Consider the following 16,430-nt stretch of genomic DNA (forward strand, 5'->3'; position numbering starts at 1 on the left):
GAGTCATTTGGTGAGTTTTGAGTGAAATCCAATCGCTAGAAGTATGGAATACACTAACCACTCCAATTAGGAACGAACTGCCGTTGAACTTGAATTGTCCAATTTCTCGCACCTATTGATTTCGGATCGATCCCCAAACTTGGGCAACATCATAATATGGTGGGAGGATTCATTTGGTGAGTTTTGAGTGAAATCCAATAGCTAGAAGTATGGAATACACCAACCACTCCAAATAGGAACGAACTGCCGTTGAACTTGAATTGTCCAATTTGGAACCCCTATTGAGTTCGGATCGAGCCCAAAACTTGGACAACATCATAATATGGTGGGAGGTGTCATTTGGTTTGTTTTGAGTGAAATCCAATCGCTAGAAGTATTGAATACACCAACAACTCCAATTAGGAACGAACTGCCGTTGAACTTGAATTGTCCAATTTGGAACCCCTATTGAGTTCGGATCGAGCCCAAAACTTGGGCAACATCATAATATGGTGGGAGGAGTCATTTGGTGAGTTTTGAGTGAAATCCAATCTCTAGAAGTATGGAATACACCAACCACTCCAATTAGGAACGAACTGCCGTTGAACTTGAATTGTCCAATTTGGAACACCTATTAATTTCGGATCTCGCCCAAAACTTGGGCAACATCACAATATGGTGGGAGGAGTCATTTGGTGAGTTTTGAGTGAAATCCAATCGCTAGAAGTATGGAATACACCAACCACTCCAATTAGGAACGAACTGCCGTTAAACTTGAATTGTCCAATTTGGAACACCTATTGATTTCGGATCGAGCCCAAAACTTGGGCAACATCATAATATAGTGGGAGGAGTCATTTGGTTAGTTTTGAGTGAAATCCAATCGTTAGAAGTATGGAATACACCAACCACTCCAATTAGGAACGAACTGCCGTTGAACTTGAATTGTCCAATGTTGCTTCGATTCAGCTGCACCAAAATGGTTTCAACTGCATCCTCAACTTGTGATACTCGCAAGTGCACGAGCCGTTTGGTAGTATAGCATATGTAAGTGCGAGGTCGATCCCACGAGGATTGGTGATTGAATGATCCAATTTGTTTCCCCTACACAAAATAGAAATGAAAAAGAAAATAAATAAAACAAAAAAAAAATGAAATAACTCAAGCAAATAAGTTCCCAAGTTCAATTAGATTAACGGATTGATTGTAGCTAAAGTATGATTAAGCCATGGTGTTTGGTCATAACCTTGTGTTCCTAATTCCCTAATTTGATCATTTGTTGTCTAACCTAAAACTAAGCATTAGGAACCCATTAAGCATAGAAGAACAATTTAAACAACCAAGGATGTATCTAATCCCTGTTGTCGAATGTCCATACATACTCTTCCTATTCATAGTTCAATTCGAATTAAAGCATGGTGTCTACTCTTAATTCAAACCAAGATAGCTAACATGCAAGCCTAAATGGTGATCAATCATTCAAACTAGCATATTAACTAATTAAACTTGAATACTTAAGAAAGAATGTACATTACAAATAAAAGTAAAGGAGAACTTGAAAAACTTAAGGAGAATTTCAGCACAAATATTTCATTACAACAATTGAAAACTAGAAAAGAAACTAAGAGAATTTGAGGGAGAGAAGGGAAGGGAGCTCTAGAGAAGTGTTTGAGAGCTCCCCCCCTTGGGGTGTGATTTGAAGCTTGAAGGCTTCTCTATTTATAGGGCTAAGAGGGAGGAACAACATAATGAAATCCAACACCACCATTCCTCTTTTAATACAACCCATAACTCACACTTCATCTTGTCTATGTTAGTGTGGTTGGAATCAATCTCATCCCATACTTCTTTTGCTGCACCTTAAGCTTTCTTCACATGGGATCAAAGGTGATCAATTGTGGCTGCCTTTTGCTGCCAACCCATGTGGTCTTCTTTTGGTTGTTGAACAAAAACGAGTCTTCTGAACCAGACTTGGTGTAGGAAGGCCAGAGGTTTCAAAACTTATCCAATGGGGCTCAAACTGGGATATGTTATATTAGACACCCATTGGAACAACTTCTATGAAGAAAGTATTCCCATCGGAGCAGTAGAAGTGTGCGTTTTGGGCCTTGCAATTTGGCTGCCGAACAGAGACTGGAATTGACTTCATTTCATTTATGCTTTACATGCATGCACATGCTTTCTCTTTAATAGCTCCATTATGTACCAACTTGCTCCTTTAGAATTTCATTGCTGGAATGCCTCCCCACTTCACTCATTATGTTGGATCCAAAGTCAGTTGCAGCATGGGTGAGGCACATGGCTTAAAGGAGGAGACAAGGCTCAAAGCTGGCAGCTGCAAATCCTCCTGAGCATGGTTCAGTGTTGGACGGGCTAAGGACTCCACATATGTTCAATTGGGCTGAATTTTGGATATGTTATACTAGACACCCAATTGAACAACTTTCATGAAGATCTTCACCTCATCCAAGCCCCAAAGAATGCTGATCCAAGGCCAAGAAGTTGACCTACGAAACTGGGCTGGAAATGGGCTGTAGCCAAAATGTGTTTGTCTTTAAGCTCATATTCCTCATATGCCAATCAGCCCTTAACATGCATGGATTGCATCATTTCCTATCCAAAGTCATCATTGTTACCTAAATGTCAATTAACTGAAAGATAAACACAAAAAGGATTAAAAGCACAAGTTTAACTCAAAAACATAACCAAATCATAAGCTAGAATGGTACAAAATGATATACAATTATGAACCGATCATCCAACTTCTCACACCTATTGATTTCGGATCGAGCCCAAAACTAGGGCAACAACATAATATGGTGGGAGGAGTCATTTGTTTAGTTTTGAGTGAAATCCAATCGCTATAAGTATGGAATACACCAACCACTCCAATTAGCAACGAACTGCCGTTGAACTTGAATTGTCCAATTTCCCACACCTATTGATTTCGGATCGAGGCCAAAACTAGGGCAACATCATAATATAGTAGGAGGAGTCATTTGGTTAGTTTTGAGTGAAATCCAATCGCTATAAGTATGGAATACACTAACCACTCCAATTAGGAACGAACTGCCGTTGAACTTGAATTGTCCAATTTCTCACACCTATTGATATCGGATCGAGCCCAAAACTTGGGCAACATCATAATATGGTGGGAGGAGTCATTTGGTGAGTTTTGAGTGAAATCCAATCGCTAGAAGTATGGAATACACCAACCACTCCAATTAGGAACGAACTGCTTTTGAACTTGAATTGTCCAATTTGGAACACCTATTGATTTCGGATCGAGCCCAAAACTTGGGCAACATCATAATATGGTGGGAGGAGTCATTTGGTGAGTTTTGAGTGAAATCCAATCGCTAGAAGTATGGAATACACCAACCACTCCAATTGTGAACGAACTGCCGTTGAACTTGAATTGTCCAATTTGGAACACCTATTGATTTCGGATCGAGCCCAAAACTTGGGCAACACCATAATATGGTGGGAGGACTCATTTGGTGAGTTTTGAGTGAAATCCAATAGCTAGAAGTATGGAATACACCAACCACTCCAATTAGGAACGAACTGCCGTTGAACTTGAATTGTCCAATTTGGAACCCCTATTGATTTTGGATCGAGCCCAAAACTTGGGCAACATCATAATATGGTGGGAGGAGTCATTTGGTGAGTTTTGAGTGAAATCCAATCGCTAGAAGTATGGAATACACCAACCACTCCAATTAGGAACGAACTGCCGTTGAACTTGAATTGTCCAATTTCTCACACCAATTGATTTCGGATCGAGCCCAAAACTTGGGCAACATCATAATATGGTGGGAGGAGTCATTTGGTGAGTTTTCAGTGAAATCCAATCGCTAGAAGTATGGAATACACCAACCACTCCAATTAGGAACAAACTGCCGTTGAACTTGAATTGTCCAATTTGGAACACCTATTGATTTCGGATCGAGCCCAAAACTTGGGCAACAACATAATACGGTGGGAGGAGTCATTTGGTGAGTTTTGAGTGAAATCCAATTGCTAGAAGTATGGAATACACCAACCACTCCAATTAGGAACGAACTGCTTTTCAACTTGAATTGTCCAATTTGGAACACCGATTGATTTCGGATCGAGCCCAAAACTTGGGCAACATCATAATATGGTGGGAGGAGTCATTTGGTGAGTTCTGAGTGAAATCCAATTGCTAGAAGTAGGGAATACACCAACCACTCCAATTGGGAACGAACTGCCCTTGAACTTGAATTGTCCAATTTCTCACACCTATTGATTTCGTATCGAGCCCAAAACTTGGGCAACATCATAATACGGTGGGAGGAGTCATTTGGTGAGTTTCGAGTGAAATCCAATTGTTAGAAGTGTGGAAAACACCAACCACTCCAATTAGGAACGAACTGCCGTTGAACTTGAATTGTCCAATTTGGAACACCTATTGATTTCGGATCGAGCCCAAAACTTGGGCAACATCATAATATGGTGGGAGGAGTCATTTGGTGAGTTTTGAGTGAAATCCAATCGCTAGAAGTATGGAATACACCAACCACTCCAATTAGGAACGAACTGCCGTTGAACTTGAATTGTCCAATTTGTCACACCTATTGATTTCGGATCGAGCCCAAAACTTGGGCAACATCATAATATGGTGGGAGGAGTCATTTGGTGAGTTTTGAGTGAAATCTAATCGCTAGAAGTATGGAATACACCAACCACTCCAATTAGGAACGAACTGCCGTTGAACTTGAATTGTCCAATTTCGAACAGCTATTGATTTCGGAACGAGCCCAAAACTTGGGCAACATCATAATATGGTGGGAGGAGTCATTTGGTGAGTTTTGAGTGAAATCCAATCGCTTGAAGTATGGAATACACCAACCACTCCAATTAGGAACGAACTGCCGTTGAACTTGAATTGTCCAATTTCGAACACCTATTGATTTCGGATCGAGCCCAAAACTTGGGCAACATCATAATGTGGTGGGAGGAGTCATTTGGTGAGTTTTGAGTGAAATCCAATCGCTAGAAGTATGGCATACACCAAATACTCCAATTAGGAACGAACTGCCGTTGAAATTGAATTGTCCAATTTGGAACACCTATTGATTTTGGATCGAGCCCAAAACTTGGGTAATATCATAATACGGTGGGAGGAGTCATTAGGTGAGTTTTGAGTGAAATCCAATCGCTGTAAGTATGGAATACACTAACCACTCCAATTAGGAACGAACTGCCGTTGAACTTGAATTGTCCAATTTCTCACACCTATTGATTTCGGATCGAGCCCAAAACTTGGGCAACATCATAATATGGTGGGAGGAGTCATTTGGTTAGTTTTGAATGAAATCCAATCGCTAGAAGTACGGAATACACCAACCACTCCAATTAGGAACGAACTGCCGTTGAACTTGGATTGTCCAATTTGGAACACCTATTGATTTCGGATCGAGCCCAAAACTTGGGCAACATCATAATACGGTTGGAGGAGTCATTTGGTGAGTTTTGAGTGAAATCCAATCGCTAGAAGTATGGAAAACACCAACAACTCCAATTAGGAACGAACTGCCGTTGAACTTGAATTGTCCAATTTGGAACACCTATTGATTTCGGATCGAGCCCAAAACTTGGGCAACAACATAATATGGTGGGAGGAGTCATTTGGTGAGTTTTGAGTGAAATCCAATCGCTAGAAGTATGGAATACACCAACCACTCCAATTAGGAACGAACTGCTGTTGAACTTGAATTGTCCAATTTCTCACACCTATTGATTTCGGGTCGAGCCCAAAACTTGGGCAACATCATAATATGGTGGGAGGAGTCATTTGGTTAGTTTTGAGTGAAATCCACTCGCTAGAAGTATGGAATACAATAACCACTCCAATTAGGAACGAACTGCCGTTGAACTTGAATTGTCCAATTTCTCACACCTATTGATTTCGGATCGAGCCCAAAACTTGGGCAACATCATAATATGGTGGGAGGAGTCATTTGGTTAGTTTTGAGTGAAATCCAATCGCTAGAAGTATGGAATACACCAACCACTCCAATTAGGAACGAACTGCCGTTCAACTTGAATTGTCCAATTTCGAACACCCAATGATTTCGGATCGAGCCCAAAACTTGGGCAACATCATAATATGGTGGGAGGAGTTATTTGGTGAGTTTTGAGTGAAATCCACTCGCTAGAAGTATGGAAAACACCAACCACTCCAATTCGGAACGAACTGCCGTTGAACTTGAATTGTCCAATTTGGAACACCTATTGATTTCGGATCGAGCCCAAAACTTGGGCAACATCATAATATGGTGGGAGGAGTCATTTGGTGAGTTTTGAGGGAAACCCAATCGCTAGAAGTATGGAATACACCAACCACTCCAATTAGGAACGAACTGCCGTTGAACTTGAATTCTCCAATTTCTCACACCCATTGATTTTGGATCGAGCCCAAAACTTGGGCAACATCATAATATGGTGGGAGGAGTCATTTGGTGAGTTTTGAGTCAAATCCAATCGCTAGAAGTATGGAATACACCAACCACTCCAATTAGGAACGAACTGCCGTTGAATTTGAATTGACCAATTTCTCACACCTATTGATTTCGGATCGAGCCCAAAACTTGGGCAACATCAAAATATGGTGGGAGGAGTCATTTGGTGAGTTTTGAGTGAAATCCAATCGCTAGAAGTATGGAATACACCAACCACTCCAATTAGGAACGAATTGCCGTTGAATTTGAATTGTCCAATTTGGAACACCTGTTGATTTCGGGTCGAGCCCAAAACTTGGGCAACATCATAATATGGTGGGAGGAGTCATTTGGTGGGTTTTGAGTGAAATCCAATCGCTAGAAGTGTGGAATACACCAACCAATCCAATTAGTAACGAACTGCCGTTGAACTTGAATTGTCCAATTTCTCACACCTATTGATTTCGGATCGAGCCCAAAACTTGGGGAACATCGTAATTGGTGGGAGGAGTCATTTGGGGAGTTTTGAGTGAAATCCAATCGCTAGAAGTATGGAATAGACCTACCACTCCAATTAAGAACGAACAGCCGTTGAAATTGAATTGTCCAATTTCGAACACCTATTGATTTCGGATCGAGCTCAAAATTTGGGCAACATCATAATATGGTGGGAGGAGTCATTTGGTGAGTTTTGAGTGAAATCCAATCGCTAGAAGTATGGAATACACCAACCACTCCAATTAGGAACGAGCTGCCGTTGAACTTGAATTGTCCAATTTGGAACACCTATTGATTTCGGATCGAGCCCAAAACATGGGCAACATCATAATACGGTGGGAGGAGTCCTTTGGTGAGTTTTGAGTGAAATCTAATCGCTAGAAGTATGGAATACACCAACCACTCCAGTTACGAACGAACTGCCATTGAACTTGAATTGTCCAATTTGGAACACCTATTGATTTCGGATCGAGCCCAAAACTTGGGCAACATCATAATATGGTGGGAGGAGTCATTTGGTGAGTTTTGAGTGAAATCCAATCGCTAGAAGTGTGGAATACACCAACCACTCCAATTAGGAACGAACTGCCGGCGAACTTGAATTGTCCAATTTGGAACACCTATTGATTTCGGATCGAGCCCAAAACTTTTGCAACATCATAACATGGTGGGAGGAGTCATTTGCTGAGTTTTGAGTGAAATCCAATCGCTAGAAGTATGGAATGCACCAACCACTCCAATTAGGAACGAACTGCCATTGAACTTGAATTGTCCAATTTGGAACACCTATTGATTTCGGATCGAGCCCAAAACTTGGGCAACAACATTATATGGTGGGAGGAGTCATTTGGTGAGTTTTCAGAGAAATCCAATCGCTAGAAGTACGGAATACACCAACCACTCCAATTAGGAACGAACTGCCGTTGAACTTGAATTGACCAATTTCTCACACCTATTCATTTCGGATCGAGCCCAAAACTTGGGCAACATCATAATATGGTGGGGGGAGTCATTTGGTGAGTTTTGAGTGAAATCCAATCGCTAGAAATATGGAATACACCAACCACTCCAATTAGGAATGAACTGCCGTTGAACTTGAATTGTCCAATTTGGAAGACCTATTGATTTCGGATCGAGCCCAAAACTTGGGCAACATCACAATATGGTGGGGGGAGTCATTTGGTGAGTTTTGAGTGAAATCCAATCGCTAGAAGTATGGAAAACACCAACCACTCCAATTAGGAATGAAATGCCGTTGAAATTGAATTGTCCAATTTCTCACACCTATTGATTTCGGATCGAGCCGAAAACTTGGGCAACATCATAATATGGTGGGAGGAGTCAGTTTGTCAGTTTTGAGTGAAATCCAATCGCTAGAAGTATGGAATACACCAACCACTCCAATTAGGAAAGAACTGTCGTTGAAATTGAATTGACCAATTTCTCACACCTATTGAATTCGGATCGAGCCCAAAACTTGGGCAACATCACAATATGGTGGGAGGAGTCATTTGGTGAGTTTTGAGTGAAATCCAATCGCTAGAAGTATGGAATACACCAACCACTCCAATTAGGAACGAACTGCCGTTGAACTTGAATTGTCCAATTTCTCACACCTATTGATTTCGGACCGATCCCAAAACTTGGGCAACATCATAATATGGTGGGAGGAGTCATTTGGTGAGTTTTGAGTTAAATCCAATCGCTAGAAGTATGGAATACACCAACCACTCCAATTAGGAAAGAACTGCCGTTGAAATTGAATTGTCCAATTTCTCACTCCTATTGATTTCGGATCGAGCCCAAAACTTGGGCAACAGCATATTATGGTGGGAGGAGTCATTTGCTAAGTTTTGAGTGAAATCCAATTGCTAGAAGTATGGAATACACCAACCACTCCAATTAGGAATGAACTGCCGTTGAACTTGAATTGTCCAATTTGGAACACCTATTGAGTTCGGATCGACCCCAAAACTTGGGCAACAACATTATATGGTGGGGGGAGTCATTTGGTGATTTTTGAGTGAAATCCAATCGCTAGAAGTATGGAATACACCAACCACTCCAATTAGGAACGAACTGCCGTTGAACTTGAATTGTCCAATTTGTCACACCTATTGATTTCGGATCGAGCCCCAAACTTGGGCAACATCATAATACGGTGGGAGGAGTCATTTGGTGAGTTTTGAGTGAAATCCAATCGCTAGAAGTATGGAATACACCAACCACTCCAATTAGGAACGAACTGTCGTTGAAATTGAATTGACCAATTTCTCACACCTATTGATTCCGGATCGAGCCCAAAACTTGGGCAACATCATAATATGGTGGGAGGAGCCATTTGGTGAGTTTTGTGTGAAATCCCATCGCTGGAAGTATGGAATACACCAACCACTCCAACTAGGAACGAACTGCCGTTGAACTTGAATTGTCCAATTTGGAACACCTATTGATTTCGGATCGAGCCCAAAACTTGGGCAACATCATAATATGGTGGGGGGAGTCATTTGGTGAGTTTTGAGTACAATCCAATCGCTACAAGTATGGAATACACCAACCACTCCAATTAGGAACGAACTGCCGTTGAACTTGAATTGTCCAATTTTTCACACCTATTGATTTCGGATGGAGCCCCAAACTTGGGCAACATCATAATATGGTGGGAGGAGTCATTTGGTGAGTTTTGAGTGAAATCCAATCGCTAGAAGTATGGAATACACAAACCACTCCAATTAGGAACGAACTGCCGTTGAACTTGAATTGTCCAATTTGGAAAACCTATTGATTTCGGATCGAGCACAAAACTTGGGCAACATCATAACGTGGTGGGAGGAGTCATTTGGTGAGTGTTGAGTGAAATCCAATCGCTAGAAGTATGGAATACACCAAACACTCCAATTAGGAATGAAATGCCGTTGAACTTGAATTGTCCAATTTGGAACACCTATTGATTTCGGATCGAGCCCAAAACTTGGGCAACAACATTATATGGTGGGAGGAGTCATTTGGTGAGTTTTGATTGAAATCCAATCGCTAGAAGTATGGAATACACCAACCACTCCAATTAGGAACGAACTGCCGTTGAACATGAATTGTCCAATGTCTCACACCTATTGATTTCGGATCGAGCCCCAAACTTGGGCAACATCATAATACGGTGGGAAGAGTCATTTGGTGAGTTTTGAGTGAAATCCAATCGCTAGAAGCATGGAACACACCAACCACTCCAATTAGGAACGAACTGCCGTTGAACTTGAATGGTCCAATTTCTCACACCTATTGATTTCGGATAGAGCCCAAAACTTGGGCAACATCATAATATGGTGGGAGGAGTCATTTGGTGAGTTTTGAGTGAAATCCAATCGCTAGAAGTGTGGAATACACCAACCACTCCAATTAGGAACGAACTGCCGTCGAACTTGAATTGTCCAATTTGGAACACCTATTGATTTCGGATCGAGCCCAAAACTTTTGCAACATCATAACATGGTGGGAGGAGTCATTTGCTGAGTTTTGAGTGAAATCCAATCGCTAGATGTATGGAATACACCAACCACTCCAATTAGGAACGAACTGCCGTTGAACTTGAATTGTCCAATTTGGAACACCTATTGATTTCGGATCGAGCCTAAAACTTGGGCAACATCATAACATGGTGGGAGGAGTCATTTGGTGAGTTTTGAGTGAAATCCAATCGCTAGAAGTATGGAATACACCAACCACTCCAATTAGGAAAGAACTGTCGTTGAAATTGAATTGACCAATTTCTCACACCTATTGAATTCGGATCGAGACCAAAACTTGGGCAACATCATAATATGGTGGGAGGAGTCATTTGGTGAGTTTTGAGTTAAATCCAATCACTAGAAGTATGGAATACACCAACCACACCAATTACGAACGAACTGTCGTTGCAATTGAATTGACAAATTTCTCACACGTATTGATTTCGGATCGAGCCGAAAACTTGGGCAACATCATAATATGGTGGGAGGAGTCAGTTTGTCAGTTTTGAGTGAAATCCAATCGCTAGAAGTATGGAATACACCAACCACTCCAATTAGGAAAGAACTGTCGTTGAAATTGAATTGACCAATTTCTGACACCTATTGAATTCGGATCGAGCCCAAAACTTGGGCAACATCGTAATATGGTGGGAGGAGTCATTTGCTGAGTTTTAAGTGAAATCCAATCGCTAGAAGTATGGAAAACACCAACCACTCCAATTAGGAACGAACTGCCGATGAACTTGAATTGTCCAATTTGGAACACCTACTGAATTCTGATCGATCCCAAAACTTGGGCACCTTCATAATATGGTGGGAGGAGTCTTTTGGTGAGTTTTGAGTGAAATCCAATCGCTAGAAGTATGGAATACACCAACCAAAGCAATTAGGAACGAACTGCCGTTGAACTTGAATTGTCCAATTTGGAACACCTATTGATTTCGGATCGAGCCCAAAACTTGGGCAACATCGTAATATGGTGGGAGGAGTCATTTGGTGAGTTTTGAGTGAAATCCAATCGCTAGAAGTATGGAATACACCAACCACTCCAATTAGGAACGAACTGCCGTTGACCTTGAATTGTCCAATTTCTCACACCCATTGATTTCGGATCGATCCCCAAACTTGGGCTATATGGTGGGAGGAGTCATTTGGTGAGTTTTGAGTGAAATCCAATCGCTAGAAGTATGGAATACACCAACCACTCCAATTTGGAACAAACTGCCATTGAACTTGAATTGTCCAATTTCTCACACCTATCGATTTCGGATCGAGCCCCAAACTTGGGAAACATCATAATATGGTGGGAGGAGTCATTTGGTGAGTTTTGAGTGAAATCCAATCGCTAGAAGTATGGAATACACCAACCACTCCAATTAGGAACGAACTGCCATTGAACTTGAATTGTCCAATTTCTCACACCTATCGATTTCGGATCGAGCCCCAAACTTGGGCAACATCATAATATGGTGGGAGGAGTCATTTGGTGAGTTTTGAGTGAAATCCAATCGCTAGAAGTATGGAATACACCGACCACTCCAATTAGGAACGAACTGCCGTTGAACTTGAATTGTCCAATTTGGAAGACCTATTGATTTCGGATCGAGCCCAAAACTTGGGCAACATCATAATATGGTGGGGGGAGTCATTTGGTGAGTTTTGAGTGAAATCCAATCGCTAGAAGTGTGGAATACACCAACCACTCCAATTAGGAACGAACTGTGGTTGAACTTGAATTGTCCAATTTGGAACACCTATTGATTTCGGATCGAGCCCAAAACTTGGGCAACATCATAATATGGTGGGAGGAGTCATTTGGTGAGTTTTGAGTGAAATCCAATCGCTAGAAGTATGGAATACACCAACCAAACCAATTAGGAACGAACTGCCGTTGAACTTGAATTGTCCAATTTGAAACACGTTTTGATTTCGAATCGAGCCCAAAACTTGGGCAACATCATAATATGGTGGGAGGAGTCATTTGGTGAGTTTTGAGTGAAATCCAATCGCTAGAAGTATGGAATACACCAACCACTCCAATTAGGAACGAACTGCTGTTGAACTTGAATTGTCCAATTTGGAACACCTATTGATTTCGGATCGAGCCCAAAACGTGGGCAACATCATATTATGGTGGGAGAAGTCATTTGGTGAGTTTTGAGTGAAATCCAATCGCTAGAAGTATGGAATACACCAACCACTCCAATTAGGAACGAACTGCCGTTGAACTTGAATTGTCCAATTTCGAACACCTATTGATTTCGGATCGAGCCCAAAACTTGGGCAACATCATAATATGGTGGGAGGAGTCATTTGGTGAGTTTTGATTGAAATCCAATCGCTAGAAGGTTGGAATACACCAACCACTCCAATTAGGAACGAACTGCGGTTGAACTTGAATTGTCCAATTTGGAACACCTATTGATTTCGGATCGAGCCCAAAACTTGGGCAACATCATATTATGGTGGGAGGAGTCATTTGGTGAGTTTTGAGTGAAATCCAATCGCTAGAAGTATGGAATACACCAACCACTCCAATTAGGAAAGAACTGTCGTTGAAATTGAATTGACCAATTTCTCACACCTATTGAATTCGGATCGAGCCCAAAACTTGGTCAACATCATAATATTGTGGGAGGAGTCATTTGCTGAGTTTTGTGTGAAATCCAATCCCTAGAAGTATGGAAAACACCCACCACTCCAATTAGGAACGAACTGCCGATGAACTTGAATTGTCCAATTTGGAACACCTATTGATTTCTGATCGATCCCAAAACATGGGCAACTTCATAATAAGGTGGGAGGAGTCATTTGGTGAGTTTTGAGTGAAATCCAATCGATAGAAGTATGGAATACACCAACCAAACCAATTAGGAACGAACTGCCGTTGAACTTGAATTGTCCAATTTGAAACACGTATTGATTTCGAATCGAGCCCAAAACTTGGGCAACATCATAATATGGTGGGAGGAGTCATTTGGTGAGTTTTGATTGAAATCCAATCGCTAGAAGTATGGAATACACCAACCACTCCAATTAGGAACGAACTGCCGTTGAACTTGAATTGTCGAATTTCTCACACCTTTGGATTTCGGATGGAGCCCAAAACTTGGTCCACATGATAATAAGGTGGGAGGAGTCATTTGGGGAGTTTTGAGTGAAATCCAATCGCTAGAAGTATGGAATACACCAACCACTCCAATTAGGAACGAACTGCCGTTGAACTTGAATTGTCCAATTTGGAACACCTATTGAGTTCGGATCGAGCCCAAAACTTGGGCCACATCATAATAAGGTGGGAGGAGTGATTTGGTGAGTTTTGAGTGAAATCCAATCGCTAGAAGTACGGAATACACCAACGACTCCAATTAGGAACGAACTGCCATTGAACTTGAATTGTCCAATTTGGAACACCTATTGATTTCGGATCGAGCCCAGAACTTGGGCAACATCATAATATGGTGGGAGGAGTCATTTGGTGAGTTTTCAGTGAAATCCAATCGCAAGAAGTGTGGAATACACCAACCACTCCAATTAAGAACGAATTGCCGTTGAACTTGAATTGTCCAATTTCTCACACCTATTGAATTCGGATCGAGCCCAAAACTTGGGCAACATCATAATATGGTGGGAGGAGTCATTTGGTGAGTTTTGAGTGAAATCCAATCGCTAGAAGAATGGAATACACCAACCACTCCAATTAGGAACGAACTGCCGTTGAACTTGAATTGTCCAATTTGGAACACCTATTGATTTCGGATCGAGCCCAAAACTTGGGCAACGTCACATTATGGTGGGAGGAGTCATTTGGTGAGTTTTGAGTGAAATCCAATCGCTAGAAGTATGGAATACACCAACCACTCCAATTAGGAACGAACTGCCGTTGAACTTGAATTGTCCAATTTCTCACACCAATTGATTTCGGATCGAGCCCCAAACTTGGGCAACATCATAATATGGTGGGAGGAGTCATTTGGTGAGTTTTGAGTGAAATCCAATCGCTAGAAGTATGGAATACACCAACCACTCCAATTAGGAACGAACTGCCGTTGAACTTGAATTGTCCAATTTGGAACACCTATTGATTTCGGATCGAGCCCAAAACTTGGGCAACATCATATTATGGTGGGGGGAGTCGTTTGGTGAGTTTTGAGTGAAATCCAATCGCTAGAAGTATGGAATACACCAACCACTCCAATTAGGAACGAACTCCCGTTGAACTTGAATTCTCCTATTTCACACACCTATTGATTTCGGATCGAGCGCCAAACTTGGGCAACATCATATTAGGGTGGGAGGAGTCATTTGGTGAGTTTTGAATGAAATCCAATCGCTAGAAGTACGGAATACACCAACCACTGCAATTAGGAAAGAACTGTCGTTGAAATTGAATTGACCAATTTCTCACACCTATTGAATTCGGATCGAGCCCAAAACTTGGGCAACATCATAATGTGGTGGGAGTATTCATTTGGTGGGTTTTGAGTGAAATCCAATCGCTAGAAGTATGGAATACAGCAACCACTCCAATTAGGAACGAACTGCCATTGAACTTGAATTGTCCAATTTGGAACACCTATAGATTTCAGATCGAGCCCAAAACTTGGTCAACATCATAATATGGTGGGAGGAGTCATTTGGTGAGTTTTGAGTGAAATCCAATCGCTAGAAGTATGGAATACACCAACCACTCCAATTAGGAACGAACTGCCGTTGAATTGAATTGTCCGATTTGGAACACCTATTGATTTCGAATCGAGCCCAAACCTTGGGCATCATCATAATATGGTGGGAGGAGTCATTTGGTGAGTTTTGAGTGAAATCCAATCACTAGAGGGATGGAATACACCAACCACTCCAATTAGGAACGAACTGCCGTTGAACTTGAATTCTCCAATTTCTCACACATATTGATTTCGGATCGAGCCCCAAACTTGGGCAACATCATAATATGGTGGGAGGAGTCATTTGGTGAGTTTTGAGTGAACTCCAATCGCTAGAAGTATGGAATACACCAACCACTCCAATTACGAACGAACTGCCGTTGAACTTGAAATGTCCAATTTCTCACACCTATTGATTTCGGATCGAGCCCAAAACTTGGGCAACATCATATTATGGTGGCAGGAGTCATTTGGTGAGTTTTGAGTGAAATCCAATCGCTAGAAGTATGTAATACACCAACCACTCCAATTAGGAACGAACTGCCGTTGAACTTGAATTGTCCAATTTGGAACACCTATTGATTTCGGATCGAGCCCAAAAGTTGGGCAACATCATAATATGGTGGGAGGAGTCATTTGCTCAGTTTTGAGTGAAATCCAATCCCTAGAATTATGGAATACACCAACCACTCCAATTAGGAACGAACTGCCGTTGAACTTGAATTGTCCAATTTGGAACACCTATTGATTTCGGATCGAGGCCAAACCTTGGGCAAAATCATAATATGGTGGGAGGAGTCATTTGGTGAGTTTTGAGTGAAATCCAATTGCTAGAAGTATGGAATACACCAACCACTCCAATTAGGAACGAACTGCCGTTGAACTTGAATTCTCCAATTTCTCACACATATTGATTTCGGATCGAGCCCCAAACTTGGGCAACATCATAATAAGGTGGGAGGAGTCATTTGGTGAGTTTTGAGTGAAATCCAATCGCTAGAAGTATGGAATACACCAACCACTCCAATTAGGAACGAACTGCCGTTGAACTTGAATTGTCCAATTTGGAACACCTATTGAGTTCGGATCGAGCCCAAAACTTGGGCCACATCATAATAAGGTGGGAGGAGTGATTTGGTGAGTTTTGAGTGAAATCCAATCGCTAGAAGTATGGAATACACCAACGACTCCAATTAGGAACGAACTGCCGTTGAACTTGAATTGTCCAATTTGGAACACCTATTGATTTCGGATCGAGCCCAGAACTTGGGCAACATCATAATATGGTGGGAGGAGTCATTTGGTGAGTTTTCAGT

Source organism: Prunus avium, chromosome 2 (genome assembly GCF_965620075.1).
Source record: "Prunus avium chromosome 2, drPruAviu1.hap1.1, whole genome shotgun sequence".
NCBI classification, from domain to species: Eukaryota; Viridiplantae; Streptophyta; class Magnoliopsida; order Rosales; family Rosaceae; genus Prunus; species Prunus avium.